The following is a 24,705-nucleotide window of genomic DNA, read 5'->3' as shown; positions in this document are numbered from 1 at the left end:
CAGTTCTGATAAAGTTGTGAACTGCAACTTGAATTCTATCTCTCTTTCCTCAAGTGTTTTAGTATTTCCATCTATTTCTGGTTTTATTGTTTTAACCATGGCAGACATGTCAGCTAAACATACATGATACTTACTGGCAGAGTTCCTTCTTGCTGGGCAACTTGTCAGCTAATCTCTTGGTACTGCTGCAGTCTGCTGGTTTTAAATTTGCTTCAGCAACCTGGGAAGGAGAGCAGCTACTATCATATGAACCAGAGGTGACACTTCAGTCATAGATGTTGTCACATTCCACTCAATTCTCACCCAAAATTGTCTTCTGATTTGCAGGATTAATTAAATTGAAGGCAAAAAAGATGAGGAAAATGGTGAAGCTGGCCTGGAAATGCATGGCAAATGTTCTCTTTTTAGTTGTCCTTGTAGGTTTCTTGCAAATTGTTACATCTAGGGACAACATCTGATCCAACAGAAAGGCGTCCTATATCCCCAAACATTTTTGGCTAAACACTTGATCAGAGCAGCAAAGTGATTTGCAATTGGCTTAGGTATGGCAGAACAAGAAAATGATTCAAGGCCTAGATGCTTGGAACCTTTAATGAAAGTGCACACTGGGTAGCATACCATGTGAGCAAAGACCTTTTTATTTCTGAGGGACAGCAAAATGTTCACTTTACTAATTTATATAGTGGGCTTGATCAACCATGAAATTACAGCCAAAGAGAACTGTAACCCTACTACTGTAGTCTTCTCCTTCCTTGTCAGAAAGGTGCAACAGCAACTGCACTTCCTAAGAAGACTGAAGCAGGCAAGGCTACCAGCCACCCTTATGTCAACCTGCTATAGAAGCTCTATTGAGAGCATCCTGGCCAGTTGCATCACAGTGTGGAATGGTTTCTGGAAAGAAATAGATTGAAGGTCAATCCACAGAACTACAAGAGTGGCAGAGAGGACCACTGGAGTCTCCCTCATCAATGCGATCTACTGGGATCATTGTCTGAAGATGGCATGCAAAATCATTGAGGACCACTTCTACCATGCACACAGCATCTTTCAGCTGCTCCCGTCAGGAAAGAGATACAGGAGAATCAGAGCTAGCACCCTGAGGCTGAGGAACAACTTCTTCCCACGGGCATTAAGAATGCTAAATGACCAAAGGAACTGCTCAAACTAACCATCCAAGACTCTCAGTATTTACTAGCACTGACTTATAATGTAATACTGTTTAATATAATTGTAGTAACATTTGATGCTGAATATCATGACTACATTGAATTTAACCTTTAAGAACCTTTAAGATCATATGAAGTTAAAAAGTTTTTTAAAAATTGAACGTGCACAAAGGACACCTCAATTAGTTAGAGTGCTGCGCATCAATGTACATTTAGAATAAAAACAAGTGGCCAAACCCAGTCCAATATGGGCCCAAAAAAGTGAAGCAACTTTGGCAGAATCTCTTCACAAGCCCCTAGAATTAGACAAAGGATAAAGCAAGAAACAGCTGAGGAACATCAGTCTCACCTCACTGTTGATGCTTCCAAACATGCAAGGAGCAGGCAGCAGGAAATAGAATAGCAACGATACGCCTGTCTCAGTGCTCAGGCCTCCAAACAGGTAAGCGGCAGATAGCAGAAAACAGGACAGCAACACCAGACCTGCCTCAGTGCTCAGGTCTCCAGACAAAAAAGGAGCAGGTAGCAGGAAAATGAGGAACAATGCCAAACCTGCCACAGTGCTGATGCCGCCAGGCATTCCATGAGCAGACAACAAAAGTTTGCTGAGGAAGAACAAGCAAGACTTCAAGCAATGCTAACAAAAGCCACCAGCCAAAGGGCAGCATCATTTTCTGTTACAAAGAATATAAATGTTGTGCTTGAAAAAAATATATTTATGCAGAATTACCATGAAGTATTTTGGGTATTTTGTTTCAAACTGAGTGTTTTATTTCCCAGGCAATGCCAGGTATCCTGCTTGTGTGTGTATGTGTGTGTACAGCCTTCATCAGGACTCCTGATATTTTGGATATTTTTCTGCAGTTCTGATGACCAGACTACATGAAGGGTGTGGAAGGTTTGGAAAAAAGTGCTAAGGATATTTATCAGAATGTTGCCTGAATTGGTCTGCATTAGCTATAAGGAGAGGTTGGTCAAGCTTGGATTATCTCTCACCCAAAAATATCTTCTGATTTGCAATTACATTTCACATGGAATTTTGTAATCAACAACAAAGCAGACATTCATACAATCAGACTCTTCCAGTCTATCATTTCAATGTCAAGATACTGAATTCTTAAACTGAAAGATCTGCCTTTGGTGAGATTATAACCATTCACACTACCTCTACCAAAGCTATTGACAGAACATAGAACATTACAGCACAGTACAGGCCCTTTAGCCCACAATTTGTGCCAGTCTATATTTTTAAAGTGACTCAGCGATCCTGACTTCATACCCATTACTCTTTCTTTTTCTTCCATCCATATGCCTGACCAAGTCTTTTAAATTTTCTATTGTACCAGCCTCCACCACCAACCCTGGCAATGCATTCCAGGCACCCATCGCTCTCTGTAAAAAGCTTACCTCTGCCATTCCCCCTAAACTTTCCTATCCTTCCCTTACACAGATGTCCTCTGATATTTGCTACTGTCATCCTGGGAAAAGATGCCCCTCATAATCTTGTCTACCTCTATTAATTCAATCCCTCTAACAATGAATGGCACATTCCATTTCCCTTCTTGATTACCAACCTTTTGTGATTTATGCACAAGCTTTCACAAGTCTTTGTACAGCAGAAAGATAATAATATAATCTATTCCATTTGTTTCCAAAGTGGATGACCTCACATTTATCAACATTGCACTCTGATTAAAAGAAAAAGTGTACATCATGGCTAATGTGATTTATGGTGTGAAAAATAAAAATTAAAAAAAAAAACAAAAAAAAAAACCAAAAAAAAAAAACATTGCACTCTGATTGCCAGATCCTGCCCTTCCACTTAACCTAAACACACACAGAAATGCTGGAGGATATTCAGAGATATTGCAAACATTTCGGACCTGAGCCCTCCTTTCTTCAAGGTATAAGCAAAGCATGGGAAGGGGTCAGAATAAAGACTGAAGAAAGGGAGGGGGAGAAGTCCAGACCAACAATTGGTGTTAACCATATAACCACTTACAGCACAGAACAGGCCAGTTCAACCCTACTAGTCCATGCCGTAGCAAATCCCCACCCTCCTAGTCCCACTGACCAGCACCCGGTCCATACCCCTCTAATCCCCTCCTATCCATGTAACGATCCAGTCTTTCCTTAAATGTAACCAATGATCCCGTCTTGACCACGTCTGCCGGAAGCTCATTCCACATCCCCACCACCCTCTGCGTAAAGAAATTTCCCCTCATGTTCCCGTTATAATTTTCCCCCTTCAATCTTAAACCATGTCCTCTAGTTTGAATCTCCCCCTTTCTTAATTGAAAAAGCCTATCCACATTTACTCTGTCTGTCCCTTTTAGAATCTTAAACACCTCTATCAAGTCCCCTCTCAATCTTCTACGCTCCAGAGAAAAAAGCCCCAGTCTGCATAACCTTTCCCTGGAACTCAGACCCTGAAATCCTGTCAACATTCTTGTGAACCTTCTCTGCACTCTCTCTATTTTGTTTATATCTTTCCTATAATTTGGTGACCAAAACTGTACACAGTACTCCAAATTTGGCCTCACCAATGCCTTGTACAATTTCATCATAACCTCCCTACTCTTGAATTCAATACTCCGATTTATGAAGGCCAACATTCCAAATGCCTTCTTCACCACACCATCTACCTGAGTATCAGCCTTGAGGGTACTATTTACCATAACTCTTAAATCCCTTTGTTGCTCTGCACTCCTCAATTATCTACCATTCAATGTATATGACCTATTTAAATTTGCCTTTCCATAATGTAGCACCTCACATTTATCTGTATTAAATTCCATCAGCCATTTCTAAGCCCACACCTCCAGCCTTCCTAAATCACCTTTTAATCTACGGTAATCTACCTCACTGTCCACAACACCACCAATCTTTGTGTCATCCGCAAACTTGCTTATCCAATTCTCCACCCCTACATCCAGATCGTTAATATATATAACAAATAATAGTGGACCCAGGACTGAACCCTGAGGAACTCCACTAGTCACCGGCCTCCAATTGGACAAACAATTTTCTACCACTACTCTCTGACACCTCCCATCCAACCACTGCTGAATCCATTTCACTACCTCTTTATTTATACCTAATGCCTCCACCTTTTTTCCTAACCTCCTGTGGGGAACTTTGTCAAAAGCTTTACTAAAGTCCAAATAGACAACATCCACAGCTTTCCCTTCATCAACCTTTTTTGTAACCCCCTCGAAGAACTCAATCAGGTTTGTCAAGCATGATCTACCCCTGACAAAACCATGCTGATTACTCCCTATCAATCCCTGTACCTCCAAAAATTTGTAAATAGCATCCCTCAGAACACTTTCCATCAACTTGCCCACCACAGACGTCAGACTTACAGGCCTATAATTCCCAGGTTTGCATTTGGACCCTTTCTTAAACAGAGGAACCACATGCGCCACCCTCCAATTCTTTGACACCACCCCCGTGGCCAGTGACATCCTAAATATCTCTGTTAATGGCCCCACTATCTGTCCACTAGCCTCCCTGAGTGTCCTAGGGAATATTTTGTCCGGTCCGGGAGATTTATCCACCTTTATCTTTTTTAACACAGCTATCACTACCTCCTCGGTTATCCTTATCTGCTTCATGACCTCCCCACTATTTTTCTTTACTTCAACTGGTTCAACATTTTTTTCCCTAGTGAATACCGAGGCAAAGAAATCATTCAAAATTTCCCCCATTTCCTCAGACTTCTCACTCAGCCTACCCTCGCTAATTGTTAATTGGATAGGATAAGAGGAAAGGTGAGGCTCTGCAGACTTTCGTGTTTCTCTCCTTTCACTTAACCTGTCTCAGTCGTGTACTTTTTGAATATTTTATTTAAAATTTGAAAACAATATTACATCTCATCAAAAAAAATAAACATTACAAACAATAATAAAAATATATGATATATATAAATCCTTCCCCACCCACCCTAACTCCCCTCAGTCACATACTTAGCTGCATCAGGAGCAGTGCCGGTCACCACTAATGATGTAACCAAAGGAACGCATGTGAGTAATATCGCACATATGCGGGTCTGTTAAACAGCAGCATACGGGTGTTAGATCTCTGTTACAGGAGGAGGAGACTGAGTGTGTAAGGATCACCCGTGTGGTGGTGAGCCAATGAGAAGGTGAGAGGTGTTTGGGGTGTTGAGGAATACAATGTTGAGACTGAAGAGAATAAAGAAAGCCGACTCTATTGAGTGCAGAAAGAAACGAGTGAGTGTATTCTTTAATTGTTTGTAAACTGGGGTAAGTTGGTGTCGTTAGTAAACACAGTGAAATGCTGGAGGAACACAGCTGATCTTTCCAGCATCTATAGTAGACAAAGATATATTACAATATTTTGGAGACCTCCACCTGGGTCTTCACTTTGACCCTGACAGTTTACAGGACTGAGCTTCTGACGTGGGACTCTTCCTTAGCCCCGGTGACCTACAGGACAGAGCTCCTGAAACGTGTCTCTGTTTTGCCCTCAGTGACCTACAAGATGAAGCCTCTGACATGAATTTTCACCTTGAACCTGCTGGCCCACAGGACCAGGCTAAACACCTGGGTCTCCGTTTCGGCCCCAGCAACCAATAGGATCAAGCCTCCGACATGATCTTTCACCCTGAGCTTGGCGACTGACAGAACCGAGCTTCAGACTTGGCCCTTGATGTGAACTCCCACCCTGAACTTCACCCTCTGACTTTCCCAACACCCCCCATCCTCCCTTGGACCTTTCCTACCCTCGACCTTCGGATCCACCCCATTCTCCTCCCCTCCCTGACATCCTCCACCTCAGTGAACCTCCCTCTAACCCTGCTAGTCTTCAGCATCCCCTCCAACCTTCTCCTCTTCAAGACTGAATGCTCTGTCCTCAGAAGAGGCCTCACTTTCGTCCTCCTTCGTCCACATCTCAAATGAGTTCTGCACATTGCATGATATTGAACCCTTCTTCCATTGGTCTGTCTCAATGCTTACTTCAACAATCACAATTCTCCACCCCCTCCCCCACTACAGATCCCTTCTCCCACTTTAAAACCTTTCCCTCCTCATTGGCACCTTGTTCCAGTGTTCTACCTGCTCTGGACCTTTATATTTCCAACTTCTGCTGTGTCATCAACCATGTCGACTCACTACTCCCCTCACTCATTTCCCTCGGAATGCCTGGCCCTTCATTCTCTCTGCACCAATCCAAACCTCACCATCAAACTGTAGATAAGGGTGGACCTGTTGTGTCTGGTGCACTGACCTCTATCTAGCTGAAGCCAAATAACAACTCTCAGACACCTCCTCTTACTTACCCCTCTAACAGGACCCGACCGAAACTCATCAAACCACTGTATCACGCACCATCTCTGAATTCATCCCTTCAGTCACCTCCCTTCCATGGCCTTATTGTTTCCCAACCCCATACTACCCATTTCTACCTCCTACCTAAGATCTATAAACTCAATTGTCCAGGCAAACCCATTGTGTCTGCGTGCTCCTGCCCCAACAAATTGGTCTCCGCTGACCTTGACTCTGTTTTGTCCCCCCGGTCCAGTCCTTCCTCACCTACATCCGGGACACCACATACCCTCCATCATTTCAACAACCTCCAGTTCCCTGAACCTGATTACCTCATTTACCTTGGATATCCACTCCTGATACACCTCCATTCCCCATACTGAAGGCTTCAAAGCCCTTCATTTCTTTCTGGACAATAGAACCAACCATTCCCCCTCCACCATCACTTCTTCCAGCTGGCAGAACTTATCTTCACCCTCAATAATTTATTTTTGACTCATCGCAGTTTCACCAGGTACCCACATGGGCCCCAGCTATTTCTGCCTTTTTGTTGTCTATGTGGAGCAATCCATGCTACAAGCCTACATAGGCAAGGCCCCTCAACTCTTCCTCCACTACATCAATGACTATTTTGCTGCTGCCTCATGTACCCATGATGAGCTCACTTTCCTGCCGACTTACACCTGTCCTCAAATTGATTTGGTCCATCTCTAGCAACATTCTCTCTTTCCTCAATCTTTCTCCATCTCAGGAGACAATCTCTCAGCAGACATCTTCCATAAATCCATGAACTCCCACAGCTACCTCAACTACACCACTTCTCACCCTTTCCCTTGTAAGGATTCCATTCCAATCTCTCAATTCCTTCGACTCCATCGCATCTTTACCCAGGATGAGGAATTCCAAGCCAGATCATCAGACATGTCCTCCTTCTTCAAACAACGTGGCTTTCCTTCTATCACCAAAAACTCGGCACTCACCCACATATCTTCCATTACCCACATATCTGACCTGGCCTCCTCTGGATCAAGGATAGGATTCCTCTTATCCTCATCTACCACCCCACCAGTCTCTGCATCCAATACATCCTCCTCTACCATTTCTGCCACCTATTAAGTGATCCGATCACTAGACACATATTCCCCTCTCCTCTCCTCTCTGCCTTATGCAGGGACTGCTCCCTCCGTGACTCCCTTGTCCACTCCTTCCTCCCCATCAATTATCCCACTGGGACCTACTCCTGTGACCACAGGAGATGCTCCACTTGTCCCCACACCTCCTTCCTCAGCACCATTCAGGGCCCAAACAGCAACATTTCATTGTGAATCTGCATGGGTCATCTACTGCATCCAATACTTCCACTGTGGTCTCCTCTGCCTTGAAGAGACTGGATGCAGGCTGGGAGATTGCTTTGTTGAGCACCTCGGCTCTATCTGCCGCAATAACATGGATCTCTCAGTGGCCACCCATTTCAATTCTCCATTCCACTCCCTATCTGACATGTCTGTCCATGGTCTCATGTATTGCCAGACTGAGACCACCTGTAAATTGGAGGAACAATACCTCTAACCGACTGGGCACCCTCTAACTGGATGGCATTAATAATTGACTTCTCTGGCTTTTGTTAAATCCACCCTCATCCCTTCTTCCCCTGTAATTTCTCCATTCCCTGTCTCCTTTTGCACAAACATGATAAATTCTACCTAGTCCCTTATAATATCCAATTAACACCTTTTGTTGGTCTGAATTCCTCCATCATTGTTTGAATTCTGAGACTTTCTGATGTCGTGGTTCTCCCTTTTCTAATTTTTCCTTGAAGAAGGGCTCAGGCCTGAAACATCAGCAATATATCTTTGTATCCCATAGATCCTGAAAAGACTAGCTGAGTTCCTTCAGCATTTTGATGTGTTGACTACAATCACAGTGTCTGCAGCCTATCGTATTTCCCTAAATCAATGCAATGTCCCTGCAGACTTTCTGTGTCCTCTACACAATTTGTTTTTCCAGAAGTCTTTGATGCAGCAACATATTAAACGGCTTCTGAAAATCCAAGTATAAAAGATCCACTTGTTCTCTATCCACTGAACTCATTTTTGCTTCAAAAATCTCTGCAGTCTGACAAACATAACTTCCCTTCGTAAAACCTGATGAAACAATCCAGATATCTTTCAATTTCTTCCTTAAATGATAGCTTCAAGCATTTTCTTGACCAAGGACATTTAGCTAACTGGCCAATGCTGGATTAACTCAGAAGATTATGCATAGCATCTAAAGGAAGTAAATTGACAAAACAACGTCTCACATTCTGCTTGGGTACCCAACAGCCCAATAGTGTAAACACTGAAATTTGCAATTTAAGTATCCTCTCCCCTTTGTTCTCCTCCCACCCACCTGTCCACCTAGTTTTCTTCTTTGTTTTATTCACCTCTTCTATCCTCTCCACCATTTGGTCTCTCTGTCCATAACCTCCTCCCTTTCTTGTTCACATACTAACTCTATGTCCCTATCCCCTACGTCATACTGCCTGATACTGGCAATCTTTACTCTTTCCTCTTGGTCCAGATGTCGGGACTTGACTAGAAACAGCAAAACATATTTTGTCTCCACAAATACTGCTGAGCTCCACCAGATTATTGACTGTTGAAAAACTGAAGTAAACATAAAACCACTCATTCCAACTTTATGAAGCAATTTGCTAGTTTTTATAAAGAGGTTTGGCTGAACGTTTTGTTCCCATATTTTACTAATTTCTATGTTTGTCCCTTTCATGCAAGTCAACATACTTAAGTATAGCAGGCCGTGCAATAATAAAACAAAAGTGCAGGTATAGTGTTACAGTAAGCTAAAGAGTGTAGGATATCGTGTTACCAGGACTAAATGCAGGATACATGTTGAGCAATGCGGAGGGATCATCTTTTAACAATGAGTTGCCCATTCAAGTGTCTAGAAGAGCAAGAACAACTTGTCCTTGAATCTAGAGGTTTGTGTTTTTCAAGTTTATGTAGCTTCTGGCCAAGAGAAGGAGGGAGAAGAGTGTTACCAGAGTGAAAAAAATATTTTATTTATTAGCAAGTTTTCCAAGGCAATGGAACAATCAATGCAGGGCATTTGGTTCCTGTGATGGCCAAACCTACATTTACAACTGTCTGTTGTTACTTCTGGCCTTGGGTAGACCAATCCCCATATCAAATTGTGATGCATCAGGAGGATATTTTGTATGAAACATTTATAAAATTTACTTTGGTCTCATGTTGAATTTCCTTAGACTTCTGAGGAAGGGAGTGTCATTGATGTGGTTGGACTAAGGCATGACGTTGGGGATATTCACTCTGAAGGACTTGAAGATCTCCACTATCTCCATCTCACCATCATTGATATGGATAGTGATGTGTGTCTCCTCTCCTCCATTTCCTGAAGTCAATGACCTGCTGCTTTGTTTTGCTGACATTGAGGAAGAAGTTGTTATACTGACAGCGTGACACCAGACTCTCTATCTCCTTTCTGAATTCCATCTTGTAATTGCTTGAAAACTGGCCAAACTTGTAAGTGGAATTAAAGAAGTATTTAGCCACACAGTCATGAGTGCAGCAGGTGTATAGTTGGGGCTGAATGTGCAACTCTGTAGGACACAGTTGTTTAGGATTATTGTGAAGAAGGTGTTATCACCAATTCTAACTGATTGTGTAGTCTGAGTTAAATGTCCTTGCTGTCGAGGTGTTCCAGGGCTGAGTGCAGGGCCAAGGAGATGGTATCTATCATGGTCCTGTTGTGATGTTTAGCAATTTGTAGTGGACAATGCCTGTGACCGTAACAGCACCAAGGATAATTTGCAGCCGCTAATTCACCTGCCATTGCATCTTATAGTGTTGGAGAAAACCAACAGATCATTTTAGGTGTTATGACAGCACTGTCTGTTGCATCCCCTATGCAGCAAATGTTAGTGCCAATTAATAGAATAAAAAATTTATAAAGGTATAAAAGTATCTAGGATTCTACTTTTCAAAAATGTAGAAGAAATATAGCACTAGAAGGGTTAACTTAATGTGTTGCAAGTTTCATCTTATTTGTTAATTGTTGCACCAACATGGAACCTCAAACTGAGATGAAAATCCAATTATGAGTCTTCAATTATCTCCAATTGTCAGTGGCTAGTTGTAATCATTAAGTAACCATTGTAGGTTATTCCTTGTATGTCTTTATTTTCTTTTTAATTACTGGACATGTGCTAATGAAATGAACCAGAGAACAATTCCAAATCGATATTCCTGTTCTTATAAGTACTAAAGCTGCAGTGACTATGTATCACCTAATGAGATCCTAACAGTGTTTCTGTATTGAATCCACGGTGTCTATGTCTTATTTTTCACCACCAAAAAACATCATACTAAAGCTGAACCAGTGGTATTTGATTATAAACAAGATTTGTTAAATAGGAAAGATTATTTACAGTTTTAAGAAAGGTTATCTGGCAGAATATTTAGTGCACAAATTGATTGCATTTGTTGGCTTCTGACACATTTAAATACTGCTTTCACATCAATCAGAATCAGAATTTATTGTCATGAACATGTCACAAAATTCATTTACCCTCTTACAAGGAACTTAACGTAACATCACTTTTGTGTGCAATACCAGGAATGATCTTGTATCTACAATTTCATGTTAAGTTTTTAACTATACCACCTGCAATTTGTGGACTGTTATGATGACCTCAAATATATCTTACTGCAAAACATAGTAATGCAAGCACAAAATGAATTATTTAATTGTGGCCAATATCTGAAATTATTCAATTGAGGGGGTAGAAATCTGGTTGGAATTAGATGCAGTTTTGTAATCTGTTTATTTGTTAGATGTTTTTCCTGGCATGATGGCGTTGAACGCCAAGCTGTAGTCCATGAACAACCTAACCTTGGTGTCCTTGTGGTCTAGGTGATCTAATGCAGAGTGGATGACCAGCTGCTGTGGTGATAGGTGAATTGAAGTGTTCCATGTCTTTTGAAATATGATCTTATTGGCACTTCTCAGAGGAGCAATGTCTAAGCAGATCATTCTTCCACTATCTATTCCTCATTCACATGCGTGACTTTTTAAAACTTCAAGTTACAAATCACATATATGCTCTGATAGTCCAACTTTCAAGTTTTAGGATCCCTCTGGTCTATAATTATTGACATATTACATGTTGCAGTTTACTGTTCACTCATATTAGGGGGATTATAGAAATTTCTACTCCACAAAATGTGACTTTATCTAGTTCATCATTACAACCCACAGGAAGTGGCAGATTGTTTGGGAACATTTGCTGTCATTCCAAACTTCTCCAAACTGCAGCTATTCATAGACTGCACTCATATAGCAGTTGCAGCCCTCATTCTCAACTCACAAATATTCATCAACAGGAAGGGATTACTTAACATGCACTTTGTGATAGAGCATAAAGGAACCTTTATAATGGTCAGCTCCGGGAATGTGTTGGCAATTTTCACATCTCATTTATACTTAGCTAGTCACAGCTGCCTCTCCCCTTTCAGGGGCCATACAGCCTTGAAAGATGGATTTGTGGGTTGAGGACTCACCTGCTTAAATGGTTGCTCACTCTGCTCAGAGCTCTAATTTCTGCAGTTTTGTAACATTCATTTCCAGCCATGTCACTATAGTAGCTTGGTGGAGGCCACCACAGAACTGCTCAAAATTAAATTTCACTGTCTGTATCACTCCTCTGGTGGTCTATATAGGTGTTATTCTTTGCAGAGGACTGCTGTGCACTGTAAATGCAGCTATCAGACTAGCTCAGCCATTGCCTACCAAGGAGAGAGCCAGAAGGGGTACCAGGATGAAAATGCAGACAAAGACATAGGAGAAGATACAGCAAAAGGAAAAAGATGAATATCAGGAACCTCAAGGTCAAGATTCAATTTATTGTCATGCAATAAAGACAGTACAATATTACACAGACTCTGTTTTCTTCTGCCATAAGACAGACAGATTCGCCATTGGTAGAAATTGCCTGAAGTGTCTCTTCCAGTCAGAGAAAGAGAAGCAAAAGGGAGTCCCTTCAGAGTCACAAAGTGTTTGTGGATTTGGCTCCAGCACTTCTGCAGCCCCCGCAGCCACACAGAGTTCAGTCCAAACCATCAACACCCGAGCTCCAGATCTGAACCTCTTAGTCCAAGCTCCAAGTAATAGTCACCTATGTCTGGCATTTCTGGTGAAACAAATCACTAAAAACATTTTGTAACTGCAGTGTGATACAATCACTTACTTTGGCATTTTCATAGCAGCTGTACTACAACATTTAATGAATTAAATGAAGAAACAAATTCAAATAGATTTGAATTAAAAGGCAGTATGAAAGTCACAATTTAATGCTCAGTAAATATAAAGGCATATATGAACCATCTTAAATCAACTATTATTGGTGACATTAAAGCATCATACTATGAGAGACTTGTGACAGATTATGTTATATTTTGTATTGTATATAGATATATTTTAAAGGAGATAGATACTGGTAGGCTTTTTTTAGTGTAGGTCACAAACACTTCAAAACAGATCTCATTTAAAATGTCAGAGCTCTGCTCAAGCCAGTCAGTCAAGGCTCCGAGTGCCTTTGCAAAAACTTTGAAGAATGCCTAATGAGACTTTACAAGTAGGTGATAATTGGACATGCTGTGAAGTAATGGATTATTGTTTTGGAAAGCAACAGATGAATAACTCAAAGATTAGGTCCGGTGCTGCAGTCTGTCTGAGTGCAGTTGGCTGTGCTAAGAGGGTCATATGGTTTTCTGTGTGTGTGTGTGTGTGTGTGTGTGTGTGTGTGTGTGTGTGTGTGTGTGTGTGAGAGAGAGAGAGAGAGAGAGATTTCAGTTCTACACTTCAGCAGCAGTAGCTGGGACTGGAAAATTACAAGCTGGCACACTTGTGGAAAAAAAAAACCATTTTTAAGATGGGTTGTGAGTTCTTAGTTCAGCCTGTTCAAAGCCCTTGTGGTCCATACATGTGGAGATGGCTAGCTGTACAATGTTTCACTTGAAATAAGGGAAACAAAAAGGAACTTTGTGGTGACCTAAAATAAAGAGGTTATCATCTGGAAAACCCTGATGGGGCTAGTTTCTTTGGCAAGACACTGAAGTGGCTGATCGGAAGGAATCAGTTGTGGGTATCCAACGAGCAATAATTCTTTCTCTGAAAACCAACAAGAACCTTCCTGAGCAGTAACCATTTACCTTTCAAGTACCAACGCCTGTTGAAGATGCATAAATGTTAAATTCTGTGCACAGAATAAGAATTTCCTGATACTGTTGAACTTGGAGGAGTGAGAAGTGAGATTTGACTGTGAATCAAAGAACTTTTCTGAACTTACACACACATTAAATACAAGTGCGCTTAGAATTAGAAGGAGGTTAAGTTAATAGTAATAAGTTAAGGTTTGATCCTGGTTTCATGCTTAAAAATAATTAAAAGCAACTTTTGTTGAAGTAACCATTTGTCTTGGTGAATTTCAATTGCTGCTGGGTTTTGGGATCCTCTGGACCCATAACAGACTCAAGAGAGACTGCAGATGCTGAAATTTGGAGCATTAAGCAAACTTATGGAGGAACTCAGGGGGTCAGGCAGTATTTGAAAAGGCAAAGGAATAGCCTACATTAGGACTGTGAGTGTGGAAGGGAGGTTGACAATATAAGGAGGTAGGAGGAAGAGGTGAGGCTGGGGCTTGCAGACAATAGGAAATATCAAGTCAAGTCAAGACACATTTATTGTCATCTGATTGAACAAAATCAACCCGACGAAACAGCGTTCTCCAGTCATCGATGCAAAAGACACAGACACACAAACAGACAAGCATTACATATGTAGGACAAGTATTCACCTATACAAATAAATAATATGTATTGATGAGAGTCTCGGATGGCTAGTGTGAGTAGTTTCTTTGGTCATTCAGAATTCTCACTACCTGTGGGAAGAAGCTGTTCCTCAGCCTGGTGGTGCTGGCTCTGACGCTCCTTTATTTCTTTCCCAACGGGAGCAGCTGATAGATGCTATGTGTGGGGTGGAAGAGGTCCTGAATGATTTAGCGCACCCTCTTCAGACAATGATCCCAGTAGATTACGTTAATGGGATAGATCATGCCCTTTTGCTCCATCTTGCGGATCCATTTTGCTGCAGCAACTGTACCACACTGTGATGCAGCTGGCCAGAACACTCTCGATAGAGCTCCTTTAGAAGGTTGATGTTATTGTGGCCGGTAGCCTTTCCCACTTCAGTCATCTCAGGAAGTACAGTCACTGTTGCGCCTTCTTGACAAGTTAGAATATGTTGAATGTCCATGATGGGTCTCCTTCATTTTGTCCATGTTGAGACTTAGGCTGTTACTCTTGCACCATTTCACAAGATTTTCCACCTCTTGTCCGTGGTGCAACTCATCCTTGTTGTTGATGTGACCAACTACTGTTGTGTCATCTGTAAACTTGATGGCCCTGTTGGAGCTGGATCTAGCAATATAGTCACAGGTCAGTAGTGTGAACAAGAGCAGGCTGAGCATACAGCCCTGAGATGCATCAATGCTCAGCTTGATGGTGTGCTCAATGTTCTGCTACTGACCCAGACAGACCATGGTCTTTCCATTAGGAAGCCCAGAATTGATGAGTCCCAATGAGGGAAGCTTCTCCACCAGTCTCTGTGGAATGATTGTATTAAACACTGAGCAGAAGTCAATGAACACCAGCCTGGAGTATGAGGCGTCATTCTCCAGGTGGGTCAGGACAGAGTGAAGGGACAAGGCTATAGATTTGTCTATGGAATGGTTTCTTCTACAGGCAAATCGAAATAGATCCAGCATCTCTGGGAGGCGATGGGCAGATGAAGTCTGGTGAGAGAGGGGTGGAATTGGGAGACAGTGGTTCATGGATGATTGGTGGAGAGAGAAAAAAATGGGGCTGATTAAGCAATGTTGTTAGCATTGATTTTTCTCTGATGCCAGACTGCATAAAGTAGTCTGGACATGGCAGCTAAGAATAGACTCGTAGAGCTAGATATAATAGATCTAAATTTGACTAAAAGTTTGACTAAAGTTTGGATAAGTATCATGCAAGAATAGGGCTGTATAATTTAGCGGCACTTGCCAATAGGATTCAACCTACACCCAATTTTCAGAGGCATCCATCTTGTGACAGTTGCATAAACACCTCAAAGTACTGGTTGACTTCTTGGGCAAGTGAAGATAATGAACTAAGTTACGAATAGCATGAGCAGAATCTTCAGTCAGTATAGTGAAACAGTTTTACTTTGAGAAGCTGCAAAAGCATCAACAAGTTTGACAGGTCAAAATATTCATTTGAAAGTAGAACTTATTAAAACAATGAACCAGAATGTAGTCACCACTAGTTCCTCAGTTCTAATGATTTTCCATGTGGGCTTGAAATCGCTGCCACTGTGATGTGCTTCTCCAGCTGTTCTTGCTGCAAGAAGACTGACCTTCTTCTTGACTTATGTACAGATAGTCTTGAGACATTGCCAAACTAGCAAATACTTAGAAGTTAGCTATCTGTTCACTGATAACAGCATTGCTGTTCAAATACACCCATGGCAATTAACCTACAAATCCCATATATCTTTGAAATGTAGGGGAAACTGGAGCACCCAGAGGAAATCTGCACAGAAACGGAGAGAATGTCTCCTTACAGCCAGCACTGAATTCAAAACCAGGTTCAGACACTGTAATAGCATTACTCTAACTCAATGGTTCTCGACCTTTTACTTTCCACTCATGTACCACTTTAAGTAATCCCTATGCCATTGATGCTCTGTAAGGGATTGCTTAAAGTAGTATGTGAGTGGAAAAGGAATGTTGAGAATCACTGCTCGAGACCCAATTGTTACTGAAATACTTGAGAAAAAATTATCATTGGTCCATTTCATTTTTTTTGGAGTTATGAAACCATGCACATAATGAGTCAATTAAGTACGATTAAAACAGTGGTTTTCAAACTTTTTTTTTCCCCCACCCACATACCAACTTAAGCAATCCTTTACTAATCACAGAGCACCTATGGCATAGCGAATACTTAATATGTAAGTGGAAAGAAAAAGATTGTGAACCACTGCCCTAACTGCTATGCTAACCGAGCCACCCACCTAGTTAATATACTGGTTTAATGTTTATCTTTTTTTAGGTAGTTCCTTGGGTTCAAGGATACCAGCTTCATTATAATTCCTTTGGAGCTGAAGATGCCTGTGCATCATATTTTCTTGATGTGTGATGGGTCCTTTCATTGAACGTGATTGGGAATTAGCTGATTTCATCTGCAGGTCAATGCACCTGTATTGATAAGGAAGGGTATGCTAAGTTACAATAGCCATATAACCATTTACGGAATGGAAACAGGCCATGTTGGCCTTTCGAGTCCGCACCGGTTCACTAGAACAACTCCACTAGCTCAAACCTCCCACTTACTGCCAATAACCCTCCAACCCCCTCACCTCCATGAACACATCTTAAATGACAGAAGGGAACCTGACGCAACTATCTCATTTGGAAGTTCATTCCATTCTGCCACCACTCGCTGAGTGAAAAAGCCACCTCTAATATTTTTCCTAAAGTGTTGTCCCTTACCCTTAACTCATGGCCTCTTGTTCCAACCTCCCCTGCCTTCAGGGGAAAGAGTCTGTTTATGTCTAGTCTGTCTATTCCTTTCATAATTTTATATACCTCTATCAAGTCCTCTTTCAGTTGTCTACATTCCAATGAATAAAGTCCCAGTCTCCTTAATCTCTTCCTGTAATCCAGATGCTGTAAGCCAGGCAACATCCTTGTATACCTTCTCTGCACCCTCCACCTTATCTAAATCCTTTCTATAACTTGGAGGTCAGAACTGAGCACAGTACTCCAAACCTGGCCTCACCAATGCCTTAAACAGCCGCAGCATCACCTCCCAGCTCCTATACTCTATACTATGATTTATGACGGCCAGCATACCATATGCCTTCTTAACCACCCTGTCTACATAGGAATCCACCTTCAGTGAACTCTGTACCATAACCCCCAGGTTCCTTTGCTCCTCTGCATGCCTCAATGCCCTCCCCTTAACTGATAATATGTCCTATTCTGGTTATTTTTACCGAAATGCAGCACCTCACACTTGTTTACATTGAATTCCATCTGCCATCTTTCAGCTCACTCTTCCAAACAAACCAAATCCTTCTGTAATCCAAGAAAATCTACCTCACTATCCACCACTCCCCCTATTTTCATATTATCCACATATTTGCTTATGCCCTTTTGAGGGCATTCAGGATGTGATTGCCAAGGCGGTGATGCACACCATTGATGAATCCATCCCATTCCAAATGGAGAGCAATGCCTCCAACTTTGCCCTGGCTGCCACACAGGCAGGCCAGTTTCATTTTCTCCTGAATCCTCCAAGGCCCCAAACTCAGACACTTCGCCATTTAGAAGGAGCCAGAGGCTATAGTGGAGGCCTTGTGTCACTAGAGGAACTATTTGGCCAGCAGACCATTCACCCTGCTGATGGATCAGAGAACCGTCACTTTTATGTTTAATAATAAACAGCAGAGGAAAATCAAAAATGATAAAATCATGAGGTGGAAAATTGAACTGTCCACCTACAATTATAAGATCTTGTATTGGTCAGCCAATCTTGATGAGCACCCGATGCCCTGTCCAGGGGAACCTGTGCCAGGGCACAAGTAGATCGCCTCCAAGCCCTCCCCTATTCATAGAGCTGACTTGCAATTGCTCAGTCTGTGGATGCAAGCCGCATTTTTACCGTTTGGAGAGAGCCCAGGTCATCAAGGTCACTCGACCCTTCAAATGTCTCAGTATGGACTTCAAGGGGCCCCTCCCATCCACGAATTGGAATGTCTACTTCCTGAATACTCACATTTCCCATTTGCCATCCCCTGCCCCAACATGATCACATCCACAGCCATTAAAACCCTTTGCACTATCTTCACCCTCTTTGGATACCCCAGTTACATTCACAGTGATTGGGGGTCCTCATTCATGAGTGAGGAGTTGCGGCAGTATTTCCTTTCCAAGGGCAAAGCCACGAGTAGAACCACCCACTTCACCCCCACAGGAATGGGCAGGTGGAAAGGGAGAATGGCATGATCTGGAAGGCAGTCCTTTTGGCCCTCGTCGAAAGGGATGCCCGTCTCTCAGTGGCAAGAGGTCCTTTCAGAAGTGTTGCACACCACCAGGTCCTTATTCTGCACTGCGACTAATACTACCCCACATGAAAAATTGTTCTCCTTCCCTAGGAGGTATGCATCAGGATCCAAGCTGCTGATCTGGCTGATGACCCCAGGGGCGGTGCTTCTCCAATAGCATGTTAGGACCCACAAGGTGGACCCGCTGGTTGAGGAAGTGCACCTCCTGCATGCTAACCCACAGAATGCTCTGGTACAGTACCTGGATGGATAGGATGACCCAGTGTCCATCCAGAACCTGGCTCAAGCTGGGGTTCTATCATGGGAGGTGCACACAGTAGCCCCTGTCAGCACCTATTTGGTTCGATGAACCACCCCAACAAGCAACGGTGAATGCACCTCCATGGCCCCTCAAGCTGCCTCCCCCACCCTTAAAAATAAGTCCCCTACCCCCCTTGGAACAGTACACACAGACATAGTGAACTGATGACACAGCTGGTGCTGCGGCAAACGCAGTGCCAGATAGAACCACCAGATCGGCTGAACCTATGAACTAGTATGGACTACACGGTTAGTGCTGATGGACTGATGTACTGCAGGTATGACTTTGCTGGACTGGGCAGGCTGGCCCGCCTTCTGTACCTGTAGTTCCTCCCTGTAAGACCTAATAAAGGAAGATAGCCCTAGTCTCCTCCCTCATACCTGCCTTGGACATGAGCCAGCAGCATGTAGAGGCATGCCAAGGCTTTCTTGTTAATAAAGCCTTTGACTACTTGCTTTGTGTCTGCAGGTGGTCCTCGATCATACCACAGTGACCAATTTGTGCAAATTTCCCAAAGGGTAAAGCACCAGCTTACCTTTGTTTTAATGACAGTGACTGAGGCAAATATATTGGCATGATAAAGGTAACCTAATCTTATCCCTCTAGGTAAATCATATCACAGTTAAAGTGCTACATTCCTAGAAATTTTCTCAATTTTACCAGTCTCTTGTTGTTTATTAAAACTGCCTGGGTTCTGGAGAATTTGGATAAAGCATTGAGACACTGCTTTTCAAAAGACTCAATCCCTCCCCCTTTCAAAGTCACCCAAAACACATACATGGTGGGAATAAGGAGTATCTTTATCAGCAACCTTATGAATAACTTGACACCAGTTACTTTCCAACAGCCAGTAAAGTCAGTGGAGAAGCCAATCATGACAAAGGTCATGGTGACAGGTCAGGGAAGGTTACCAAGATTGCATTGTCTAGCATGGTCAGATGGAGGTGTTGCAGTAAGGTGAACAATGTCACAGTGCTACATTTGCAAGCTGACATGTTAAACCCACCTATCACCTAATCATAGCCCACCAAGTCGTCCCAGCCTGCAGAATTGCACGGCTGACTAGAGTTTTCATAAGGTCTTTTGGAGGAAGTTTTGAGGGTCAGTGTATATAAGATTACAGGACTCAGAAAATGCAGCTGCCTGGACGGGGTGGTGGGGGGGGTGTGGAATGAGGCACCATGGTCATATCAAACCTGTTGCAAATTGCTGAGCTACTCCAGCGCTTTGTGCATTGAGCCATAGTAGCAGAAAGACTACTGCCGCACATCTTCTCTAGGGTTGCGAGATGGAGCCCTGGATTTTATGGGTGACCTAAGTGACATGCTAACATGGTTATTTTTATTTCACCTGTGTTTGTCCTGCCAGCAGCACTGAGGCTGGAGCTCACTCTACACATGAACAAACCTGCATCCTACAACTTGACTGATTGAAAGTTGAAGACTCTGTTGAATATCAGCATCCAGCTAAACAATGCAAGTGCTAACAATCTTTATTAACAAGTTTTTTTTTCTATTTCAAACATTCATATATCATCAGAATGCTTTTGAAAAATAATAGTCATTGCATGATCTTCTTCATAAACCTTTTAAATGTAATGTGATATCCTACCATTGCCATAAAAATTCGACAAGTATTTAATGCCCTCCATGCATTCACATATCGTATAGTATGTTTATGTAAATGTAACTCTTCAGACAAAGATTGACATACACAACAATCTAAATATAACCTTTCATTGAACAAATGGTTTAATTGACAGCATTTTTTGCAGAACATGTACAAATTCTGTCTATTTAAAGTGGCTGTGGAACACAATTGTAATACTTAACCAAATTAAAGTTCATTGCCCAAAATCAATATCTAGTGCGTGTGGATTAATTGGCACCAATCTCAAATGTAGAGGAAAGCTTTTCACCTCAGAAATGAAAAAGAGGGCGGGAGGTCATTAATCACAACTATGCAAATGAGGACAAACTATCCTGTTCAATCACAGTCGGCAGCTTTAACTTGTTCTGCGTGCTTCTTGCACACCAGAGTCCTAAGAAGAGACAGTCCGTTCATAGAAAGGCATGGGAGACAACAAAACTCTCCAATTAAGAGGATGAACTAATAGGAAGTGTTGTCTTTTATCGGCCTTTTAACCGTGAGTGACTTCTATGTTATTTCCTTCTGCTGCTCTTCTAGCTATTTGAAGTTTTTGAAAAGTCCATTTTTGATGTTGTTGCTCTGAAAGCAGCAGGAATGTAATGTTTTGAGCCGTTTTGATTATTTAACTATGGAGTGGTGAGAAAACATAAGTTTCTCTTTTCCTTTGCTTCTAATAATGGTCGATGTACAGAAGGTGATACAAAATAGCCCAATATATCAAAAGCAATTCAGAATGATTGATGCTAATATTTGCTCATATGTTGTGCATCGCAATTTTTTTCAAGCTGCTAAATATATTTTTTTTGTATTTTAAAATGCTTTATCTTGAAGTTTTAATTTAGTATGTTCTCTTCAATTCGAATGCTCAAGCTTGCATTTTGGTCACAATCAGTGATGTGTATGCTTTGCCACACTACAGTACTCATTATTTTAATGTATGTAGCTTTTTAAGATTATTGAGCAAAAGAAGATTATTGTCATTGCCTGCTAATTTTAAATTCTTTGATGATGTGTAATTACAGAGATAAAAATATAGAAACAGTCCATTTCATATTCATTTCAGTCAGTTCATATTTGTGTTTATCCTCCACCAGGCAATCCTCGGATCATGTGTCTGTGCTCTAGACATAAATCTTCTCTTTAATCACTTTATTTAACCCTTTGTTCCACTGACTTAATCTTCTCTCCAGTCATGAATTGAAATTGTAGTTACATTTCTTTGCCATACTGATAGAGAGAAAAAAAATCAAAATAATGTTTGTTCCAGTTTAATAAAGCATACTTTCTTGTTTCCACACTCTGGAATTCCACATCCAATCAAGCACTAACCTGCACACCCTTCACCACTCCATAAACAGTGATTAATTATTTTCCTAAAATGTACACCTCAGGTTACTTCATTTAAAATTTATCACTCATTAATAAATATGTATAAATATCACAAATAAAAGCCTTATTTTTCAATCCTGAGTAAAATGTTACTTGCATTCAATTGAAGCAGATTTCAGATACATTTAGTTCTGGCAAAATGTAAGAGCTGTGCTGCCTTTATATTCATTCATAAAGCTGATGGTTGGTAGTCTGATTAACTAATCACTAGCACTTCTGGAAACTATCATTAAAAAAAACTTTTTAAAATCTAGATGTATATCAAATTAAGAATAATGACATCTGTACAAAGAAATAGAGACAGATGATCAATAACCTCTGGATCAGTGTCATTTCTGAGTCAGAGGGGATCATTGAAATACCATCAGGATAATGCAGTTGGTCATGAATGAATAATGCAGGTTGTTCTGTTGGATTGACATTTTGTAGCCATTGCTTAATTACATTTGTGAATCAGGTAGAAATTTACAAGACTTTTTATGTATGTCTTACCTTTACTTCCATCACGCAATTAAATGAATACATTTTAAAACTTTTTGTTGGTGATTTGATAGAGTCCTTCCCAGAGACAGGTGTATTAAACCATGGTTTTAGTTCACTGCTTTGTGCATCTCTCTTGAGGTGGTATGCTAGCAAACTTCGAGTTCTCCTGTCCTGAGGATGCTGACTACGTGTTATTGGAGCTCCCTAAGGCAAGCTTTTGGCAGAGTGGGTTGTGGCAGGGTGGGATAAATTTGTGAATGAAAGGAAAAGCTAGGGGTTTGTTATGGGGTTGGAATTGAGGCCAGGAATCTCTGGGGAGCGCGAATAGATCTGCAACAATGAAAGGGTTAGGTAGAGGAGCCACCATAGAGTGTTGAAGGGCCACAATAATTGAAGGAATTATTCTATTGCGGGTGTGGAGGAGGGGACTCAATGTTTTCAGTAGATATTTCACTAATGTTGCAGGTCTGTAAACTTAACAGGAGTGCTCTGCAAAGTGTGTCTCTAGGACAATGTGGTTCAAGTTGTGCAATAATCCAAAAGGTGTGTTGCACATAGGAGGTGACACTAGGTACACATAGATGTACAAATTGAATCTGGGTCACAAGGATTACTCATGACAGGAAATGCTAAGTGTACAAGTGATGCAAATCAACCCAGAAATGGTTTTCATCATATTTCAACTATGAAGAAAGAAGTGGTCTTTCAGGCATGTAAACCTGTAAAAAAAAAGTAGAACTTTGGCAATCATATTTCCAGGTGTAATAAAAAATGAAAGGGAAAGCTGGAAACAATCCATTTTAAGAATGAGTTGGACTTGACAATGTATTTTTCTTATTCCTTTAAGCCTTTTTAAGGCTTGTATGCTTTGTTACACAGACTTTTCTCTCCCGCTTTCCCCCTTACATTTACCCTCTTTCCTGTCTGCTTCCAAACTGCTTTTGACATTTTTTGAATTAATTCTTTTGTTAATAAATCTCACATCCTCAATTTCTACCATGAGCAAAATATCAAACATTTATTTTCAGATTATTAAATTTAGAACATAGATTTTGTTTAAAAGATTATATGGATTGCCAGATATTGAATTTATGTCAGATGATATGTATTAAATTATGGGAAGTTAAGTAAGGAAAACTCATACACATAAAGTGATAAGGTCTTAAGAAGTGTTTATAGAACTGGGTTCATGTCCATAGTTCCATATAAGTGATAACACAGGTAGATAGGGTGGTGGAGAAGGGCTTATAGCGTGCTTTCCTTTATTAGACGGGGCATAGAACATAAGGGTTGTTACAACTTTACAAATCATTGATAAGGCTGAAATTGCAGTATTATGTGCAGTTTTGGTCAGCAAACTGTAGGAAGGATATAATTGCAATAGCGAAGTTAAAGAAGAGACTCACCAGGGATCTCAGGGTAAAGAGAGACTACATGGGTAAGGTTGAAGGAGGCTGACTGATGAATTGATAGAGGTATACAAAATTATATGGATGGGTTGTAAGAATCTTTTTCTCATCTTGGGGGTGTCCAAAGCAAGGAAGCATAGATTTAAGATAAGATGGAAAATATAAAGGGAGTGGTTGATGTCTGGAGTGCACGGTAGAAGAGATAGTGGAGGCAAAAGAGTAGCAAGAGGCATCCAGACAGGCACTTGAATAGCCAGCAGATAAGGCCACTAATAAGGCAAATGGTATTATTGTAGAAAGATACAATAGCCAGGAAAAGTTACCGTTACCAACCTATCAACTAACTACAGGAGCTGTAAAATGGACGTCCTGGCCGGTTGCACCACAACGTGGTATGGTTGCTGTAGATCATTAGATCAGAGGTCAATCCACAGGACCATAGAGCAGCAGAGAGGATCAATGAGTTCACCCTCCCCCACCCCTCCTCTCTACCACCCCACTCCCAGCATGATCTACCAGGATCATTGTCTGAAGAAGGCGTGAAAAATTGTTGAGGACTCCTACCACCCTGCTCACAGCATCTTTCAGTTACTCCCATCAGGAAAGAGATATAAGAGTATCAGAGCCAGAACCACCAGGCTTCTTCACACAGGTATGAGACTGCTGAATGACTAAATGAACTGTTCAAACAAGCCCTGTGAGATTCTACTGTTTATTTTAAAATATTTATTTATTTTTATGTATGTATATATGTATTTATTGCATTTGTATCTTTTGTCTGTATGTGTGTTTGCAGTGTTTTACACCGAGGACCAGAGAATGCT

The 24,705-nt window shown here is 41.4% G+C and overlaps 1 protein-coding gene across 8 annotated transcripts in view; it reads left to right on the top strand.

The window, feature by feature from the left end:
- stard13a (StAR related lipid transfer domain containing 13a) overlaps positions 1-24,705 on the top strand; it is a 684,147-nt gene that overhangs the window by 147,648 nt on the left and 511,794 nt on the right. For 7 of the 8 annotated variants that reach the window (XM_069891632.1, XM_069891628.1, XM_069891627.1 and 4 more), the window contains one exon: positions 20,322-21,096. The gene's annotated coding sequence lies outside the window, so the exon portion shown is untranslated. Of the gene's footprint in view, positions 1-20,318; positions 21,097-24,705 lie in introns of all 8 variants that reach the window. The other variant, XM_069891630.1, reaches the window with a different exon arrangement.

This window comes from Narcine bancroftii, chromosome 7 (genome assembly GCF_036971445.1).
Source record: "Narcine bancroftii isolate sNarBan1 chromosome 7, sNarBan1.hap1, whole genome shotgun sequence".
In the NCBI taxonomy this organism is placed as follows: domain Eukaryota; kingdom Metazoa; phylum Chordata; class Chondrichthyes; order Torpediniformes; family Narcinidae; genus Narcine; species Narcine bancroftii.
This window is presented reverse-complemented; position numbering and strand designations above follow the sequence as displayed.